The 22,195-nt window shown below is 45.6% G+C and overlaps 1 protein-coding gene across 4 annotated transcripts in view; it reads right to left on the bottom strand.

Moving 5' to 3' along the window:
- The window catches only part of ANO2 (anoctamin 2), a 345,301-nt gene that overhangs the window by 104,332 nt on the left and 218,774 nt on the right, over window positions 1-22,195 (bottom strand). The window lies entirely within an intron of this gene.

A 22,195-nucleotide genomic window follows, 5' to 3' on the forward strand; every position in this document is an offset into this window, starting at 1 on the left:
GGGGAACAACAGACTTTCCAGTTCTGTGGGGGCCTCTGGTTAAGTTCCCCAGGTGGGCATATTGGGGAACATCTCTGTATTGTCCCCTCTTCTGAAATGCAGAGATTATGTGAGTCCCACTCAGTTTCACCCCTTGCCATACCACCGGGCCACCCATGTGATCCTACCCATGGTCCCCTCCTGGCACTGGGATCAACTGAAGGCTTGGCTTACCAAACTAAAGGCAATGATGACCGGTGAAGAGATAGATACACCTTTCCAAGGTCTTTCACTTATGGAAGGAGAGAAGAAATGCTTGTTCCATCTTCTCTTCAATGGGAAGTAGGGTCCTCTTCCCTGAGTGCCTCCTTCCAGGATGGCAGCAAACTCCCCAGATAGCCTCTCCTTCTCCTGTGGTCCCTACCCTCTCGAACTGTTGAGGAGGGTGTGAGCAGTGTAGAAAGCAGAGATGCATTTCAGAATGAATGAAAGGTCATGAAAGCGAGTTGACACAGTTTGAAAACGGTCAGCAGGAGAGAAGATCAGAAAGGGATGGGGGAGACCCACCCCAGGAAAAGAGTGAGATTCTGGACACATGGCTTTCCTCCCTGAAGCCAGCAAACCCCTGGAGCCTTGATAAGACCTGGCTTCATACTGCGAAGTTCCACTTTCCAGTCTCAGTTCAGAAGTAGTGACCCCTGGATAATTGAAGCTAGCAGATTTTGACATGTATTTCCTGGGGCCGGCCTTGAAGATGTGCTGATGTTAATTTAGAAAGACTCTCAGAGTGGAACACTAGACGCATAGCTTGATCCCTATACCTCCAACCTCCACCAGATGTGACAAGATCATTTATGTTAGGAATTCTGAAGGGCTGTCCAACCAGAGCCCTGGACTGGTGCCTGGAAGTTGGCTCCAAGCCCATCCATGCCTGAGCCAAAATCCTCAGGGCACCAACCGGGTGGTAAGGGTATCTCTGGGCTCTGGGTTAGGAAGCCAAATCATCAGTCCCTTCTCTGCCAAAAGAAAGACACGAAAGGCATGTTTGTGACCACAGCCTCTGTGCAAAAAGACATATCAAGGCAAACACTGGGGACTGAGGTTAGAATTTTCCAAGGGATTTACTGGAACACGCCGCTGAGGTAGGCTGACCACCATCTTCTATGCAGGAATCTCTGCACCACATGGATCACATGGACTTGCAATTGGCTGATTAAAAGTACCCAGGGTTTAATAATTAATAATAAATTAATTTATTAATAAAATAATAAAGGGAGATCCTTGATCATGTGTGACAGTCCTGTACTTTCTCCTGCTCAATATTTTTAATCAATGATTTGGATAAAGACAGAGACGGCAAGCTTACAATGTACAAATATCACCAAGCTGAGAAGACAAGATAACGTACTGGTTAGCAGTAAGAGGATTCATGAATATCTTAGTCACCTAACAAGATTGGTTGATACCAACAAGTTGGATGTGAATCAGACAACAGTAAGGACCTACATTTAGGTTGAGAAAAGCATGTGGGTGAAGACAGCACAGGACAAGATAGGGGTGTACACTGAATCTGAGCTCAATATAAGTCAAAAAGTGTAACGTCCCTAAAACTTAGATTATATTGGCAGATGTGTAATATTTGGAACAAATAAAATGAGTCCAACAGTATCTACTTTTGGAGTTTTTCTCTGGCACCCTCTATTAAAAGGGACACTGACAATGGGAGAAGGTGACTAGAATAGGAGAGGCTCTGAAAACACTGTGAAATAAGGCATGGCTGAGGCCCTGGACAGTTGGCTCAGCAGTAGAGCGTCGGCCTGGCATGTGGAAGTCCCGGGTTTGATTCCTGGCCAGGGCACATAGGAGAAGCACCTATCTGCTTCTCTACCCTTCCCCCTCTCCTTTCTCTCTGTCTCTTTCTTCCCCTCCCACAGCCAAAGCTCCATTGGAGCAAAGTTGGCCCAGGGCTGAGGACGGCTTGATGGCCTCTGCCTCAGGTGCTAGAGTGGCTCTGGTCACAACAGAGCAACACCCCAGATGGGCAGAGCATCACCCGCTGGTGGGCGTGCCGGGTGGATCCCGGTCGGGCGCATGTGGGAGTCTCACTATCTGCCTCCCTGCTTCTTACTTCAGAAAAATACAAAAAATAAAAAAATTAAAATTAAAAAAATAAGGCATGGCCGAAGTACATGAGCTGCCATGAGAGGAATGGAAGACACTCAAGCAAGGCAGGACTGCTGACTCCAGACATCTGAAGAATTGCCCTCAGAAGATGGCATTGCCTCTGCTTGTGGGCTTGGCAAGTAGTACTAGGACCACTGGTGCAAATCGTGGGGTTCCTGATTGAAACGGGAATAGACCTATAACAGTACATTCTCCATCCCTACAAGCATTTAGGCAGAAGTTAAATGAGCGCTTATCAGAGATATGGCAGAAATGTTACTGGAACCATAAGTCCCTTCCAACTCTGAGGACTCTGTCAACTCAGGGCCATCCAATGACAAAAGGACAGGTCCCAGGGTATGATAAGAAGCAGACAGGGGATCTGATGGCTAGCCACCTGCTGGAGTTGTGGTGGTCACGTGGACCAATGGGAGGTGATTCACAGGTGATCTCCAGGTAAAGGGGGGAGACAAGGTTAATCTCTTATAAGCACTAGCCTCTGGGTGACAGACATTTCTCTGCAGGGAAGAGTAGAAAAGCTTATTGCCCCAGACTCCAGCTGAGACATACCCACAATAGAGGAGACACGTGTTACTTGTCCAAGGCCCTAGTACCGCTGGCACCACCCACAGAGCCTGCACAAAGGGCTTTGTACCAGGGCACTACCTTGTGCTCCACATGCAAGGGTGACCGCTGAGTAGAAAAGAGACCTCACACAAACCCATAACAACGAGCAGCATCCCCATCAGCAGACCTGGGACGGAGTCCGCTTGGCAGCCATGTGACTTCTCAGAAGTCCCTTCTGTCCACCCTCTCCACCCCTCCCATTTGCTATGAATTTCATGGATTTTGTGACTTTTCTTTCAGTAACAAGGTCACAGGACAGAAGATCAGGGAGAGGCAGAGTGCTGGAGGTATAATCAATTTCCCACAAGAACGAGGTCCAAGCAGGGTGTCCCTGGAGAAAAGCCCCTAAGGACAGCTTTCAGAGTGGGGGCCAGGCATAGAGGAGACTCAGTGACTGAGAAGTAAGAAGTCCTGATAACATTTTTTTCCCCCCACTCACACTCTTGGGAATAATGTTAAAAAATCCCAGCACAAGTTAAGGAACAAGTTTCCTGCTGCCCTTGGGCTCACTTCCACCAGGGAAGAAATTTATTCTCCTCTTCTAACCTTTTCCTTCCTTATTCAGTTTCATATCCTCTTCTTATTCCCTAAAGTCCTTTACTACTAGAAAGCCCCTGTGACTATTTTTTTGAGTAAACAGGATATTTATTAAGTTCTTACAAAAGAGTCCTTGACGGTCCTCTTTTCTCTCATTCCCCTGCTCAACCCTCAAGCCTACACTTCCTTTGAGTAACCACCAGGAAAGCAGAAGGGTTAGTCTGAGAAGGTTTCCTTCCTGGGTCCAGAAGATATGAATGGACTGTGCTGGGAAAACAGAGGGGTGGGAGGCATGATCGGAGAAAATTATGGAAGAGGACATCTATTGCTTTACATAGTAGATTATTTTCAAAATGGCATCAGTTCTTTCTCTTTCATAGAGCTTCCTTGTTTGCAAGGAAGAAGAGAGGAAACAGATGAATACAGATTAGTTTAGATCAATGTTTCTTGAATTTTTTATCCTAAGACCTGTACATCTTTCTAGGCTTCCTATTGCACTGTTTTGGATTCTTAAAAATTTCCCAACTGATATTTAGGCTCTTGATCGAGTTGCGGGCTGTATTCATTCTCATTCTCTCTCTCAGGCTCAAAAAGGGTAGGAGTGAGGAAGATCCATGATGACAATGGGGGCTAGAGGCCTGGGAGGTGGTAGATCTGGGGTGAAGAGAACTGAGCTCAAAGCAGCCATGGGCACAGGCTGGAGGCAAGATTGAGAGCTCCTGCAGTTCATGCTTTTCAGTTACAACATCCTAGGAACTTTCTGTCCCTGGCTCAGATCATGTCCTGCAAGCCAAGAAACACTGTGGTCGGCACTGGAAGAGCCCTATCTTTGTAAAGGCAGCTAGGTACGGGAGAAGGTGACAGAGAAGGACCGGCCGTCTCTTTCCCTGTGAACTACAGATGAATTAAATCCTTAACATGTGTGTCTACTACCATGCCAGATACGGCAGGGAATAAAACTGTAAACTATTTTTGTCCACCCTCAGGGAGTTAAAACCATCTGACTGATACCATCTTTGTGCACGCCAGGTACTCATCTGAGTAGAATGGGTGAAGTTTGGTCTTATTTGGAGGCAGATGGAGAGACAAGATGACCTGGAGTTTTTCTCTTCCACACTGAGATGTCTATACTTATACCTGAATTGTTAAAACTCAGCAGAAAGCAAAGAGAAATGGTAACCTATAGGACCCCGTGAGCACTGGGAGCTGTGAGGATGTCACCAGTACCCCCCCCCCCAGGGCTGCCGCCTCTCTGCCGAGCTCTAGGACCTGTCTACCCTGTGTACTCTCAAGCACATCCCCAATTGCAAAACACACTATCTCCAGCTCTATGTCCTGCATTCACCATGAGCCTTCTCATGTCCTTCTCTCTTCTTTATCCTACAATTAAAGATGGAAAACACAAATCAGGCAAAATCCTAAATTATCTTATTTGGGGAGAAAAAAACCAAACTCAAGAAACAGAAGGAAAAGTTAGATGTCTCTATCTCACTCTCCAAAGCGTGGATGAACTAGTGGAGATCTGTCAGAGATTCAAAACGGACACCCTCTTTGCTCAATGAACATCAATCTATGGAGGAGACAAGACTCAGACCGCGAGGGCTTTAAAAACAAACAAATAACAACAGATTCAAATAGGCAGATTTGACAGTGAAGGGGAACCACAGAGTCATCTCTGAGCTGGCTACACACAGCGGATTTTTTCGGACAACCTCAATTTTAACAATTCAGTCTATTGTTAGATCACATATCCTGATTTTCAGTTCAGAAAATAGAGTCGCTATAGTTGTATGCCAAAGAGTCAAACAAACAACGCATGTAAGAGAATTTCAGAGGAGGGAGAGGGAGAGCTCAGTGTGAACTGGGGAGGTCTGAGAGGGCTTCATGGAGCCATGACCGGGCCTTGAAGGATGGCCCATGTCCCCTGAGTGAGCACGCCTGCTGGTCTGGCACCTCCGAGGCCTGGCTTCCCAGCTGTCTTGCCTCCACTCCTACTTTCACCTCCTTTGAATCTGTTCTACTCCGGTTCTCCCTCTGCCCCTTCGGGCACAGTGTCCCAACATCTATAATTCACTGTGACAGATGTGTGCAGAGACAGGAGGGAGTGGAGACAGTCTGTAAACAACCCTCCCCACCACCACCCTGTCACACTCAAAGCTTAGGCAGGACCAGCCTTTGCCCTAGGGCCCTGCATGCCAGGTGTCCTTCCCACACCTCCACCAGGCCCTGGGGCTCCTGGTCCCTGTGGCACCAAGATCTGGCAGAAAGCAGCCCCACCAGAAATGCCAGCTGCTCTGGGATTCCCAACACCTGCGTTACTGCCAGTGGTGCGACCACTGTTCCCCCGAAGGCTCAGAGCACCAACTTACAAATACTCATTGAGTTTCTGCCGTGGGCTAGACACAGACAACAGCAGTGAACCAGAGAAGATCTTTGCCATCAAGGAGTTGATAATCCAGAGGGAACACAGTTGAGTAAGAATAAATTGGGGAGAATTTGATATCTTGCTTCCCAGCCTGTCATCAGTTTGGCTCACACTCTTATAAAATAAGTTCTAACAAAACCAATAAACAGGTAGACAGAGCCTGGGCACTGTGCAGGGAGCTGTCCCTCTCAAGGGACATGGAAAGGCTGGTGGTCTTTGTCGAAAGTGATCTGACTTCCCAACTGGGAATATCACTCCTCCACACAGGACAACTTCCTCCCAACAACTCCAGTTGCCTTTGAGCTTGACTTGAGTCTTCCTCAGAAACATCACTTCTTCTAAGAGACCTCTCTTAACCATATTCCATTCAGCACCTCTGTGTCCCTCAGAGGATGTGTGACATGGCAAGCGACACCCATCTCAGCTATTTTTGGTGCCTCTTTTTCACGTGGTTATACTGACTCCCATTTCAACCATTATTCAGTTGAAAAGAAGGTCCAAGTTGTTTATCATTTTCATCTGCCTCCGAAAGTCCTGGAGAGGCTGCTGCTGAAACCATGGTTCCAAGCATGGGCTTTGAAGTCACAGGTCCTCAGTGCAAAATCCGGCTCCACTAGTAATTAGCTTAGGAGATGTGGGCACATTACTTATTGTGGTGAGCCCCCGTTTCTCCCTCTATATGATGTATGTAATTAATATACTCCCGGAGATGACGTAAGGGGGAGTAAATGAGATAATATAAGAAAAAGGTTCATTCTATGTCAGGCCCTGCTAGGTTCTCAAAAATTCAGGGTTCTTTTGGTACTAGATCTGTACACAGCAGAGACTCAGTGTGTCCTGGAGACTTCCTGTGCCCACCTTGGCTTGGTTATGAAGAATAGCCCTCTCCACACCTGGGCTGGCCCAAGAGGAGAGGCAAAGAACACTCCAAGTACTTGCTAAGCCACCCTGACAAAGGGCCTGTCCCTCATGGCAGTTAGGCACAGGGGGCTGTCTCTGAACTTGGTCACTTCGCAGAGGGCTGGGAAAGAGCAGTAGGAAAGCTGGGGACATCCAGTGTGCCAATGAGACTCTTGGCATGTCCCAAAGAGTTTGTGCCCATGGGAAAGGATGAGAGGTCCAGAGACAGCCCTCCCCTCCCAGCAAATTTTCTTTCCTGCACCCCCACTACCTGCTCAGCATTCTACTGCCACCTGTCCGGCACAACGGGAGGCCTCAGGGAGAGCCGGGCTGGACAGGACGCAGGCCCAAGGCAGCCTTCTCTCACCAGCACGGTTTCTGCAAACAGCTGCCTTGCCCACAGACGAGCTGGCCATTGCCTCAATCCCTCAGCTGAAGCAGCACTCCCCTCAAGTGGCAGAAGAGGTAATTCTACTGAGACTGGCTTCTTCCCACCCAGAAAGGGGACAGCTTTGGTACAGGCAGCAGAGCTAGGCCAGTCACCCCGACAAGGTGGGGCGACCACTACACAGGCATCAGGTGGGCAGACTCCTGCAGGGTTAGGTCCTGGGACAAGGCTCTGGAATAGCAGAACCCTGCTCCCCTCCCCTGGCAGAGCCTCCACCGCCAGCCCACTGCACCTCCAGCACAGGGAGAGCATACGCCTGCTCTCAGGCCATCAGCAATATCCGATGATCCCTACAGAACTACCACCTACATCATCTGCATTAAAAAACAGTCTCTGATACACACTCATCTCTGTGTGGTGCCAAGTAGCTAACATGCACAGGAATTTCCAGAGCTCTCCTTAGAGACTTCAGTATATAAAATTCCTATATTCCTTCTTCCCAAATATTTATTAAGCACTTGCTATGTGCTAGATTAATGGAGAGACAAAGACAAATTAGACATGGTTCCCCTCATTAGGGTGAGTACAAGCTAAAAGAAGGAGAGACTTATTCCATTAAGCAGTACCACAAAAGTAGTCAATTGTTATTGGTAATATTAGAAATACATTGAATCCCAATGGAAGCACAAAGAGGGGAGCGGTTAATTCTGTTGAGGTCTCAGGGCATCTCACGGGAAGGCTAGTGGCCTTTACACTGAGGGCCACCCATCCCCAGTCGGGCCTTCTGGGAAGCTAAACCTGGCAGCAAGGAGCCCACCCAAGGACGCCAGCTGCTCTAACTCCCAGCAGGCTGGGTCACTGTCACTGGAACGAACACTATTTTCCTGAGAGTCTATAATAATCATAATACCAATTGTAATACTAGTTCAACAAATATCCTTTCGTTCCTTCCTGGTGCAGACAATGGAAATATAATGAACCTATTCTGTTACCTTGACCTCATTTGCTTCTACTAAGTCCCATTTAGTATTTCCGAAAATCCGTGTGTTTTGCAAAGATATTCTTGACAGCCGGGGTGAACGCTCCAAGCTCAAGCAGAGTGTGGCTGTGCGCGCACTTCCCCTAAGAAGGCCGGTGCGGAGGGATGGCGGGCACACCGCTGAATGGAGGAGAAGGCGAAGACCAGGGAGCGAGGCCATGTTAACTAACTGAGTTAAGCTTGATTATAAATGATTGGATAAGGCACTACTGTCTCCACCGATTAGAATTATGCACAATTCACGTCCATGCTAGTTGCTTTCTTCACTAGACCTTCAGCTCAAAGGGTCTGTCCTGTTCATCACTTAATCCTATGCCTGGCTGAGAAGAGTTGCTAAATAAATATGAATGAATGGCCTGCCGTTCTTTCATCCCATTGAATGAGGGAAGACTGCCCTAACAAGAGGATTTCTGAAACACTGGGATAGACTTCTAATGAAACACATGTAATTTCCTTGCTGAAGAAACTGGTATGAATGGAACTGGCATCCATCATGCAGGTTGGTCAGGTCGTGCATGGAGCCTGGGGAACAGCTAGTCCCCATTGCGTGTCCCGGATGCTGTGGCCCGAGGCCGAATCCTAGCAGCACGCAAGGTGTCCTCTGCACGAGGCTGTGTTTGCCAAGAACTTGGAGTGCTGCACACATACCCAACATCTGTGAATTTCCATAGTACCTTTCTCCAAGGAATTCCCCACACTTACAGACATGAGCTCATTCATCCTCTCATTCCCGCTGAGGCTGGGAGGGGACCAGCATGATTACCTCTGTTAAACAGGTGGGGGAACAGGCACAGAGAAGGAGAGAAACTTTCCCAAGTTTACACAGCACCTACAGGACTGCTGAAAAGGAAACCAGGTGGTCCAGCCCAGTGCCCCACACCAGTTCTCTCTCCTGACATTGTGCTGAGAGTTAAAGGCATGAAGGAAATGCATAAATTAACAGGACTGTTGTATTAATTATCATGGCTGTCCAGTAAAAGTCAACCAGATCACTAAGAAATAATATTAAGAATCGCCCTAACCTCCCTCTTCCAGGCTTCTACTTCAATGATTAGGACCTAGTGGGGAATAGAAATGAAGAATAAAATGCAACCCAGGAACAACTGTTGTGGGGAAGATGCCAAACTCTACCCCCAAACCAAGGCCGGCTGAGCTTATTATTTCCCGTGAGGAGGGGATGGCTTTGGAACACGCGGTGCTTTGGGAAATTAGGAAAGGGAAGGAAGCCTGGCCAAGAGGCAAAGACCAGCTGAGCACTACGAGAGGCCTGGGAGCAAGGACGGCCCCTCACCAGGAGGACCGGTCACCCTTCTCTGCTTTAATCAGAGGGCTTTCTTAATTAACCCAAAGCCCTGGCTATCACCGTCAACACGGATTTTCTCCCAGCCAATCCGTAAGCCCCAGCTGCCTCCAAACAAAGGCTGGCCTCCTGCACTCCCTTCTGAGGGAGGCTTAAAGTATTGACTAATCTAATCCCAACTGCACACACTCAAATCCTTGGGAACCTGGCTATAAAGGGCTGAGACCCTGAAAGTGAAGATCTCAATTAGGCACGCGGCTTTATCCAAACCCAAGGGACAATAGCCCGCAGTCTAATCCAGATTTGCTTCTTACTCTGCCAACAGGTCAAGGCGTAACAGGGCCTGGGTCACGCCCGGTTCATCCAAGCCAGGCATTCTTCTACTCAGTCTCTCTTGTTCCCTCATATGAGCTAAAGAGGAAACCCTGGCCCTCGGATGTGCCCCTCCTTTGTCTGAGCCTTTCCAGTGTCAGAAAGACACCACGTCTCTGCCTACCATACTTGCAGGTGGCCAGCATACCAGTCTCCTAAATCCTGCACAGGAAGTGCAAATCTTATAGGGCCACGGCCTCAGATCAGTGATTTTGTCCCTGGAGATGTGACATGGAGATGCAGGAAAAAATGAGGAAAGTGGCCTGACCTGTGGTGGCGCAGTGGGATAAAGCGTCGACCTGGAACACACTGAGGTCGCCGGTTCGAAACCTTGGGCTTGCCTGGTCAAGACACATATGGGAGTTGATGCTTCCTGCTCCTCCCCCTTCTCTCTCTCTCTCTCTGTCTCTCTCTCTCACTCCTCTCTCTCTAAAAAATCAATAAATAAAATATTTTTTAAAAACTGAGGAAAGTGAAGGCCACAGGGTGTATTGATTAGGAAGGTAACTAATCTCTCTAGAGAGATTTAGGGAGGGAAAAGACAGCAAAAGTATTAAAGGGCAAATGAGATACAAGAAAGCCAAGAATGGAAACTTCAAGAAGAATGAGAGAAGAAAAAAAAAAAGAAAAAGAAAAGAATTGTACCAAGGGCAAGGTAGCTGGAGGGGAAAACATATTTGAGAAATCATTTGTTTGGGAGAGCAGAATCTTTGGCCTGATTTTGGGAAGAAGGGTTAGAGAATATAAACATGAAAGCGATCATTTTTGAGTAAAAGCCCAGCAGTAGACGGGGGAGTGGGGGCATGAGCACAGAGACAGGCTTTTAGCAGGAGACGAACATGGGCTTCATTTTTGCACCTTCTCGGTGGAGCCTGGACTCTGCTGTTCTGGATGGGGGTCTGGCTCCTCAGCTCCTCAGTAGGGATGACCTCCAAGGCCAGGCTCCTGGGCCTGCCGATCGGACCACAGGACCCGGGTCCTGCTCCTAAGCTCTCACTGATTCTGTCCCACTCTTGTGACTGGCTCTTACCTTTCCTCCAAACTCACCTGGGACTGCTGAGTTTGGCTGCTCCACATCTCCAAGACCAACTCCCTTCTCACCCCAGTGTGACACACAAGCAGGTGCACTTAGACTCCCGCCGGGGTACCCGCAACAAGGGCAGGTTTAAGGAGAGATGCCTGTCCTGCTGTGGTTTTTGTCCTCCTGTGTGGCCTATGACCTGTAGAGTCACTAGTCCGGTGTCTGGCCCATAGTAAGCAGGAGAAATAGTTGTTGAGTACAAGCCTGCTTTTCTTTCTTCTCCCTTTGCGTCTTCTAATGGGAAATCATTTTTCCCAACCCAGGAAGCTAAAATGTTGCTTATATGAGATGCTGACATAAGACGGACCCTCAGCATGGTCAGAGTGTGGGTTCAGCTACGACTGCTTGCAGAACCCAGCTCTCCACAGGCCCCAATTTAAAATCATTCAAGTAGATTTTTGCTCTGAGAATCAATTGCCTGAGTGGACGTGGTGCTCCTTAATGCAGGAACTCTCAACAGAACTGACTTAGAGGACTGATGGGGACACTGAGGGGGAGGTGACAGGGCTCTCAAACTACTCTGAATCAAGTCCCACCACCAGGATCAAAATCCACAGCTTTGGAGCCTCTCACCTCTGAACCTCACTATTTTCTCACTCAGCATTCCCTTGAAACAACATACTCTGTAAAAAAAAAAAAAAAAAAAAAGAATCCAAATAAGAGTAAGTGCCCTAAAATTAGGGAACTCATAGTTGCTACTGACATTGGAGCTCCAGGTGGGAAATGAGGCAGCCAAAGCTCCTGGCCAGCTGCATGCTCACGGAAGCTTGGCCAGCTCTGTGGATTCCTGAAAGTCTGCATCCTCCACAGGGTGAAATTCTCCTGGGCTCTGTGCCTGCCCCCTCTAGCTCAAGCTGGGGCATCAGCCAGGTCACCTGGGAGCAAAGTTCCAAAGGGCAGGGGCCTGGGGTTTCCTCGTGTCCCAGGAAGACGTCAAGCATCCCCAGCACCAGCTCGCCTTGGGCTCTGGTGGGTGAGAACATGTAGGAGGGGAGTGCAGGGAGCTGCACCCTCTGACTCCTGCCCTGGGAAAGAGGACCCCTCACTCTGGGACTCGGCTGGCTCAAAGGTTGGGGCAGAATCACTGACTTATATTATCCTCGAAACAAGTTACCTCATCTTGAACATAAAACAATAAATAAAGCTGGACATCTAATGGAAATCAAAAATTAAATCTAAAATTAATTTTCTAAGTTTGGATTGTGCATCAGGTCATTAAACACCTGTGAGAGGCTACGCACTGTTCCCAGCAGGGAACCTATGACAGTGACAAGTCTGACCGAGTCCCCATTTTCAAGGAGCTTGTATAGAGAAGGACTAGGTAATCGGCAAAGTAAGAAATACATAAATAAGACCATGGCGGGTCCTGATTGGTGCTATGGGGACATCACAGAGACTAAGACAGGAGGACCACTATAGATGGCGAGGGCTGGGAAGGATCTCTCTGCAAGGGAGAGGAAATGACAGCACAATGAGCAGAGCAGGAAGCCAAAGGGAACATTAAGGAAGAACCTTCCAGAGGAAGGAAGAGCAAGCCAAAGACCCTGCGACAGATATAAACTACTGTGTTTGGGTGAAAGAAAAAAGAGAGAATGCAGCTCAAGGTTGGTGAAGAGGATGACGTTTGGAGAGGGAGTTGGAGACCAGGTCCAGGGCCTGTGGGGTCTCATAGCCCATGATGGAGGAAGCTTCCGGGGGGCTTTACGTGGTGAGTGACAGGCTCTGATCTATACTCTGGAAAGCTCACACTGGATACTGTGTGGAGACGCTGCACGGGAAGGAGGCCACCAGACAGAGCAGGCAAGTTGTCCTTGCAATAACTCAGACAAGAAGTGATAGGCGTTTGGACTAGGTTTGCAGGGGAGGTGAGAGGTGAATCAGTAGGAGAACCAAATGTGCTTATTGGAGGAAATAAAGAGGATTAAAGAAAAGACTTGATTCTTGTCTTTATTTTCTTTGTGTGTATGGTATTCAAGGAAGACATAAGTTTACACTGGAGATTTATAAAATCAGGAAAAATACTTTTATTCTTTAAGCCAGTAACTTGTTATTTGGTTGGTAGTAAGTGCTAAAATCAAGGATATGCGTAAACTCTAGAATTTATGTTGCCACTGTGGGTTCACTAAGCTCATCCATGACATGGGGCCAAGGATCCTAGGCCCAGGACTGGGTTTAGGCTGAGATTAGGCTCAAATACTTGCAATAATCTAAGATCAGGTCCTGGTTCATAGCATGTATGTGTAGGGTGCCCTGTTCCTAACATGCAGTCTTCCCATGAAACGCCAGCATCCAGCGATAGCCTGGTTTTAGAGTAAGATGTCAGTAAGCTTGATGGTCTGCAAGTGATGGCAAAGAGCCATCCTCTGTGTCCCATTCCTGGACCAAAAGGTCATGAAGCAGACAGTGTGAGCAAACAGCTCTGCCAGGGCAAGAAGACAGACTGAGAGAGAAGGAGAATGAAAACTGCCATCGCTGAACATCAATCACGCTGTCAAGATCATGGCTAAGAGCACCAGCTGATGCAATCACTGGCTTCTTCCTTCCTGAGGCTCTTTCCTCACCTGAGCCTGAGGCACTCCGTTCTCTTGGTTCTGTTCCTATTTTACTCATTACTTCTTCTCATGTACTTTGGTTGGCCTCAATGAGTTAGGTGCATAATCTCAGTCTCAAAACTGTGGACTGCCCCAGGCATAGTTCTCGGGCATTTCTCTTCTCTATCTACATTTGGTGAGCTCATAGAACCCCATGGATGAAAAATCAACAGAATGCTGAGGACACTCCAGCCTGGACATTCCTCAGAACAAAGCCAAATGTTTTCTCTTCCTCTCTGCACGGATGGGTATCAGCTGTCACAATGCAGCATGCTTACCACGAAACACCTGACTTCCTCCCTTACCAATATTCTTCCAATTGTTCAGGCCAAAACCTTGGAGTCATCCTGACTTCTTCCATTTTCTTACACTTCACACTCATTTCACCAACAAATATTGAGGGATTTGCTTTTGAAATATAGCCAGAAAATGAACACATCACCTTCTCCATGGATACTCCCCTTGCTCAAGCCACTGTTTTCTCCCCGTGGACCACTGCAATAACCTCCCGCTGGTTCCCTGCTCTGCCCTCACCCCCCACAGCCTAGTGCAACCAGAGTGAACATCTGAGAATGTTAGTCTGATCATGTCAGTCCTTGCTCAGAGTCCCAGTGACTTCTTATCTCAGTCAGAATAAATCCAGGGTCAGCCTTGGCCAGTGGCTCAGTGGATAGAGCATCAGCCCAGCCTACTGCTATTGAACACATAATATGTTTATTTGTTTATACATGTATTGTTTCTTGTTACTAGACTGCAAACCCCTTGAGGACAGCGATTCTGTCCCATTTTCACGGAGCCTAGATCTGTGCCTTGATCAACATGTGTTGCTGTTGTTGTCACCACGTACTAGGCACTTAAAAGTATGCTTTCATTGCGTCCTCTCAACATACTACAAGGTCAATATTACGATGCCTCTTTTTATAAATAATTTTTTTTTTAAATGACGGAGTAAGTCACAGCCCAATACAACAAAGCTGGAGGGTAGCAGATCTGGGAGTTGAAACAGCTCCATTTAATTCTAAAATTTTCTTCACTACCAAAGAATGTAGTGTGGGCCGCACACTACCCCCAAGCTTCCAGGATCTCCACTTCAATTCCTTAATTCAAGACCTTACTCAAGAGACAAAGAGTTAAACAAATAGACAGAGACTGAGATACAGGGACAGAAGGAGAAAGTCAAAGAGATACAGAGGGAAAATCAGACAGAGGTGGCATCCATGGGTTCTCTTGGAGAAAGGATTTGCTGTTCAGACCCATAAGCAGGTGGTGGGACAGATTACCATGGCACAGCTAGCATCACTGAGCTCCCAGTACCCTCACGGAGCTTTCAGAGGGGCAAAATTCAGGGAATCAGACCTTCCTTTATGTGCCGTTAACGAGTGAGCAAATCCCTTCTCTCTCTAACCTCGGTTTCTCCATCTGTAAAAATAAAGGGAATGGCCTGTCCGTGGATCCAAAGCCTGGTTATATATCAGGATCAACCTAGAGACATGTGAAGAATATGACTTTCAGTATTTTACCCCTGGAGGGATTTTGATACTGGAAGTTTGTGGTAGGGTGACAGAATATGTCCTTTTCACAAGAGTTGAACATAAGATCTATGTGGGAGGCAGCACCATGGAACCACTGACAGCGTGGTTCCTAGGGCCAGAGGCTGCCTGAGCTCAGTCCTGACTCTGCTGCTGACTATTTTCAGTTTAAGACAGTGGTTCTCAAAGTGTGCACCAGAGCGCACTGGTGCACCCTAGAAGATTTCCAGGTGGGCCCTATGGTATTCCAGAAAAATATGTGCCCATTGGGGACCAAAAAACCAACAGGGTTTTTGGAGTTTAGATTTTGGGGGGACAGAGGTGTGGGGAATAGGCGGTAAGCTGACAGTCTGCCCAACCCCCTACTTCACTTGCCTGATTAGGTTTCAAAAAGACTGTTAAGTTGTGGTGCTGGATTGTTTACACTACCCCCCATGTTCCCTGGAAAGACTGGAGCCAAGTTTCTTCTATCCTTTGTTTGGTGTAAAGTTAAGATGATATGTTGATTTGCTAATGGCCTCCCTTTGCCCTACAAATTAAGCAAGATGCGGGTTTTGGGCATGCTTTGTTCTTACCAGCAGCAATTACAGGGCCCTCCCAACCCCGTATTTTCTTAATTCTGCACCGTTCCCACTCGGGACCTGGAATTACTAGCTGCACTGGTTTGCGACACGTGCCCAGATATAAAAATAAATATAGTTACTCTATTATACCATTTCATTACAAAAATACTGTTCTTTTTGTTAACACATCATTGTTATATTTATTATTAACACATTATTAAATTATTTTTAGATAAATACACCCAAATAAAATGGATAGATTTCTCAAAAAGAAGCATGATATTGAAGAATCCAATTCTGGAAATGAGCAAAAGTTAAGTGTAAATAAAATAGGACTTGAAGGCTGATGGGCAGAATTGAATTTATAGCATTTTCCATCACTTAACACTGAACAATTAGAAACCCATTCATGGAAGGAAGCTTCATGTGATTTTGGTTTAACATGAACAGAAGAAGAACTGGCAGCTATATCCACTGATCGTGGATTGATGATTAAACATAGGAGTTGTATCTTGAAGCCTTTTGGATTTCTATAAAAGAAAAATATGTGGCAATATCTAAAAAAGCTTTGAACATTTTACTACAATTTTCAACATCCTATTTATGTGAATTAGAATTTTCTACCCTCAACACAGAAGTAAAAAAGAGAGGAATTCTTCAATGTATTGACTAGGAAGTGAGAGTTTGCCTTTCAAATATGTGCCCAAACATTGAAGAAATCACTAGGACACACCAGGCTCATGCTTCTCATAAACACAAGAATGAAAAACCTTAACACATTCGCGCCAGGACCTGCCGAATTTACTAAGTCTTACCAAGAATATATTTATATATATAAAAAGATAACTTTCTTGTCGTTTTTTTTTTATTTTTTAACCCCTCTTTCTTACAAATTCTAAAAAGCATAACTCAAAAAATGTAACATAAAAATGTTTTTAATGTCAGAATAAATTTAATTTTGTCATATTTATTTCATTTAATTACCATAAAAGCACGCTTGGACTTTATATATTTTTCTTAATATTTGACTTAATTATTATAACATATTTTTCAGAAGTTTGTATATAGTACACCTACAATTATTTGTAGGATTTTAAATACAACCCAACTTCAAAAAGTTTGAGAACCACTTGTTTAGGACTTAATTTTTCTGAGGCCCAGTTTCTTAATCAAAGAAATGGGAATAATAAATTTTAACAAGGTTCAGTATGAAGATTAATTGTGTTGGTATTTGTAAAGCATTCAGAACAGGGCCTGGTACAGACTTAAGTACTACATAAGTGTATTTTGAATAATTACTCAAGAAGCGAGGGCCCCTGCTGTGGCAGAGTAGAAAGAGCATCATTCTGGTGCACCGAGGTCACAGGTTCAATTCCTTTTCAGGGCACATATAAGAGGCAGCCAATGAATGCACAATTAGATGGAACAATTAAGTGGAACAACAAGTTGATGTCTTTCCCTTCCTTCCTTCCTTCCTTCCTTCCTTCCTTCCTTCCTTCCTTCCTTCCTTCCTTCCTTCCCTCCCTCCCTCCCTCCCTCCCTCCCTCCCTCCCTCCCTCCTTCCTTCCTTCCTTCCTTCCTTCCTTCCTTCCTTCCTTCCTTCCTTCCTTCCTTCCTTCCTTCCTTCCTTCCTCTCTCTCCCTCTCTTTCTCTCTCTCTCTTTCTTTCCCTCCCTCCCTTCCTTTCTCTCTCTCTTTCTTTCTTTTTTCTCTTTCTATCTCTCTCCCTTCCCCTTTCTTCTCTCTCCCTTTTTCTCTCTGTCAAATCAATGGGAAAAAAATTTTAAATAATAAAAATAAATTTATTAAAAAAAGAAGCTAGGTTGTTGCTGGCTGTGTACAGACTCTAACAGATTTTCCTGGTTTTGACAGTCTGATTTTCTGCCCCACTGCTCCTTAGAAGAAAAAGGGGACCAGTCCTCATTAAACTCTTATCTTGGAGCAGAGAGCACTCAAGTGCCACTCCTGACTCACTACTGAACCCATCTTGACATGAATTAGGCCCTTTTAACTGTGACCTCGAATGACATGTCAAATCAGGCAGGGTTATTGACATTGATGTGGAGTCACTGAATTGCCACATTGAAAAGAAATTTAACACGGTCAGCATTTTTTTCAAGCACACATGGAACTTTTAAAAAACTAAAAAAAAAACAAAGCAAAGCTCAAAAGTGCCCCCCAAATCAATATTACACATTCCACATTCTCTAAATAAAATGCAAGTAAATTAGAAACAGCCAAGATACCAACCTCCCCACCTCTACACCCATGCAAATATAAGACATACTTCTAAATAACTCATGGAATAAAGAACTCAAAATAGATTTTAAGAAATCTGAGGGCAGGGCTGTGGGATGTTCTGTCCACTAATGAATCCACAGAACCTAGAACAGTGTCTAACATGTAAGTATTTGTTGAATTAAGGAATAAACAAATAAATGAACATGTTAAATGATGAGACATTTATATGCTTTTATTAGAAAAGCTATAAGAATGGAAATTAATGAGTTAAACATCCAACAACAAAGAACAACAGAATAAGCCCCCAACAGAAGGAAAAAATTAATAAATAATAGAACAGGAATTTAAAAAAAATAGAAGATAGATAATAAAAAGGACAAATAAAACCCAAATTTGTTTTTTTGAAAGGACTAATAAAATAAATAGCTGATGCACTGATTTTTTTTTTAAAAAAAGATGACACAAACAATATTTAGCATCACAATGGCAATATAATTGGAAATATAACAAATATTAGTAACTTCAAAAAACAATTCTATGAAGAATTTCATACCATTACATTTGAAAATACACAAAATAGGCCATTTCCTAGGAAAATATAATTTGATAATATGGAATTAAGAAAATAAATACCTGAATAGAACAAAACCAATCAAAAAAATCTGAAATTTAAAATCTACCCTCAAAAAATCAGCAGTTGGCCCAGACACTTTAAAAAATAAGTTTTATCTGGCTTTGGAGAAACAAATCAAGCTGACCTTCTATAATATATTGCAGAGAATTATAATGAAGAAATACTCCAAACTCAGGCCATGAAGCTTTTACAACTTTGGCATCAAAACTAGATACATAGTACAAGGAAGGAAACTGTTGGGGACCGAAAGCCAACATGGTCTTTGCAGTTTAGATTTCTGGGGAACAGAGGTGTGGGGAACTGGCAGTAAGCTGAGAGTCTGCCCAACCCCCCACCTCACTTGTTCTGTGAAGTTGCTAAAGGTTGTTAAGCTACAGTGCTAGATTGTTTATACACATCTTACCCAGCCCCCATGTCTCCAGAAAGACTGGAGGCAGTTTTGGGGGGTTTTTTATCCTTTGTTTTGTGAAGTTAAGATGTTATGTATGGTGGGGGTTTTCCACACTTGGTAGAATTCTTGGGTTGCCTTAAAAAATGTGATCAGAGATCTCTTTGATTTGCTAATGGCCCTCTTTGCCCTATAAATAAAGCAAGAAGCGGGTGTGGAGCATGCTCTGTTATTGCCATCAGCATTGCCGAGGCCTCCCGAGCCCATCCTTTTACTTTAAGCCTATTTTCTTAATTCTACACTATTCCCACTCAGGACTTGGAATTACTAGCTGTGCTGGTTTGCAGCAGGAAACCTCCTTGCCAACCTCACCAAAAAAAAAAAAAAAAGTAGACGTATAAACCTTAAATAAAATACAAGCACGCCAAGTACAACAAATACACTAAAATAAGGTGGCATCATGTTGGTTTGTACCAGGAATATATTTAACTTAGAAGCTTTATTAATGAAGTTCAGTACATTCAAATATTAAAGGAGAAAAAGCCACATGATGATTTAAATTGATATAGAAAAAGCATTTGGAAATTTGATTGAAATTATGCTAGTAAAACAGAAACAGAAGGGCACTGGTTTTAATCTGATAAATGGTATCAACAACAAAAAAAATACAAAGATATCCTATTTATGGATAAAATATCAAAAGCATTCCATTTAAAATCAGGAACAGAATAAGGATAATTACTTTCTAAAATTTTATTCAACACTGTACTAAAGATGACACCAGCCAGTTAAACAAAAAAACAAATGAACAACAACAAAAAAAGGAAAGAAAAAATGTAAGAATTTGAAAGGAAAGAAGACAAAATTCATTATTCCCAGAAAATGTGATTGTCTATAAATAAAATTTAAGAGGCACTTCCATTTCTGGGAGTAATAAACAATGTGGAGAAGACCTCTTTCTAGGTACAGAAACATACTGGAGGAGACAAGATGGCCACAGAGTAGGCGGATGCTCCAACTCCCACTTCCCAGAACCAAGGTGGACTACAACTTAATTCTGAGAACACTCACCTTGAAAGACCAACTTTGGACTAAACTAAGAGGATTCTATAGTGGAGGACCACAAAAGAAGCCACACTGAGACTGGTAGGAAAGGCGGAAATGTGGAAAGGGCTGCCCCGACCCGGGAGCAAGCGGTGGCCAGGAGGGACTCTTGCAACCGTGAAGCTTGCCCGACAAGTTGTGGGTCCTCAGCCCCAAAACCGAAATCCTAGCCTAGAGCCCTGGAGCCTGGAAGGGGCTTATGGACTATATTTGGCTGAGAAAAGAGCCTAGATACTGTTTGAGAGAAGGAGGCAGAACTCTCGGACCTAGGCTCCCTATTAGAGGGACTGCACAGAGAGCCTCGCTCGCAGCCACTTTCCTGGAGCTCCAGGAGCAGCAAGCGCTGGGAGGACTGGAGTTGCCAGGGGAGACTGTGGTCTCGAAGGCACAGGGGGAGACACTTTGAGGGATGGACACCCTAACCCTTGGGCAGAGTCACTCCCCAAATCTAAAGTAAACATTTTTCTTGGGAACAGTATCACCAGCAAAAGGAAGAAATTACCCCATCCACCAGAGGCTCTCCTACCCCAGTTAGAACAAAGAGGTGCTTAGAGGCAGGCAGCACATTAAGGACACAAACAGTGAGTGCAGAGCTCTAAGCTACACCACCCCCCTGCATTGCTGAGTGCTCCCCAGGGGCAAGCGGGCTGGAAGCAGCAGGGCGTGGTTGCGGAGGCCAGGACGGCCAGAGCAAGCCCTCGTGGGCCTGCCTGTGGAAGCCGAAATCATGGCCTCCGCTGCAGAGGTCTGGGCAAGCACACATTCCTGCCTGCGGTGTGGGCCAGCCATTGGCGGGGGCAGTGACCTGAGCAACAGTGGAGGGGGTCCACACGGGTCCACACAAGAGCTGGCCAGTGAGGGCGGAAGCCACGGCAGCATCTGCAGAGGTCTGGGCTGGTGTGCAAACCCACCCAGGGCACGGCTGTGCCCTTAGCAGCAGCGGAAGCCGAGCAACCTTGGGGGTGGTCTGAGTGGGCACACACATGTCCGGCTGTGGAGGTGGGAGTCGCGACAGCTACTGAGTAGCTCTGAGTCATCGCGCAAACCCCCCAGCAACAAGAACCCACCCTTGGCAGAAGCAGAGGCCCGGAAGCCTGTGAGCAGGCATGTGTGGGCCCACCCACATAGGCAGAAGCTGCCGTGAATGTCATGGAGGTGGAAGCCCATGCACAAACTTGCCAGCAGCACAGGCCACCCTCAGTGGCAGAGGTGTCTGGGGCGGCCTTGGAAGCAGTTGAAACAGGTGTGCGTGGGGCAGCAGAGGCCACAGCGGCTGCAGAGGCAGGCTGGCACCCACCGCATCTGAGCCTAAATGCCCCAGGCAGCAACAGTGGCAGCAGGCAGGTGGACAGACTACACAAGGGGAGAAAAGGGGCCAGACCTACTGGACCCCTGTGACTACACCCTACTGAGTGCTGAAAATGAAGAAAAAAATGAAACAAAATAAAATAAATAAATAAAATGTCTAAATAGAATGACACCCGAGGCTAAAGAGCAGGCCACATCCAATACCATACCTAATCACTGAATTACAGTACTGAGCCCAAGTAGTCAGCAATAAGAGGCAACAGAAAGCGGATCTCAGGGGAACTTGAACTTTTAAAGGAACTTCTCCCAGGCCAAAAGTAGATAAAAGCAAGCCTGGGAGTGCAGCTGTTATTTACAATGGAAGCTGGACCCAGCAGAGGCACCCACAAGATCTGGATCACCTGTAGCTCCAAAAAGGTTGATAAGAGCCAGTCATAGGCAGTGACCACCACTGATCTGCACCAGGCCTGGATAGAAAGGTCCAGGGCAGGCACATTCAGCGGCCATATATGAAAAGCACCAGTTCAGGACCTAACAACCCTTGTTAGAGTGGAAGATTAAGGAAGGGCTCCTCACACCGGACTCAGCTAAGACATAGAAAATGCCAATACAAACAGCAAAGAGAACAGTGATAGCCGATAAGTAGCCCACAGCAGATTACAAAGAACAGCTGATGCCAACCCAAGAAGACCTAGAAATAACACAACTAAAAATTGGAGGCAGACAATACCAACCCTAGACTTAGCTAGCTTCACAAAAAACACAAATGAGGAGTGTATACATCGACAAAATGGAAAGACAGAGAAATGCAATCCAAATGAATCAACAAGAGAAACCCCCCCCCAAAAAAAGAACTGAGTGAGATGGAAATAACCAAACTACCAGATATATAGCTTAAAATAATGATTATTAGAATGCTCAAAGATCTTATAGTAATAATGGATGGAAACAATGAGCACCTAAATAAAGAGATAACAAGCATCAAAAATGACATTGAAATAATAAAGAAGAACCAGTCAGAAAAAAC

This window comes from Saccopteryx leptura, chromosome 1 (genome assembly GCF_036850995.1).
Source record: "Saccopteryx leptura isolate mSacLep1 chromosome 1, mSacLep1_pri_phased_curated, whole genome shotgun sequence".
In the NCBI taxonomy this organism is placed as follows: Eukaryota; Metazoa; Chordata; class Mammalia; order Chiroptera; family Emballonuridae; genus Saccopteryx; species Saccopteryx leptura.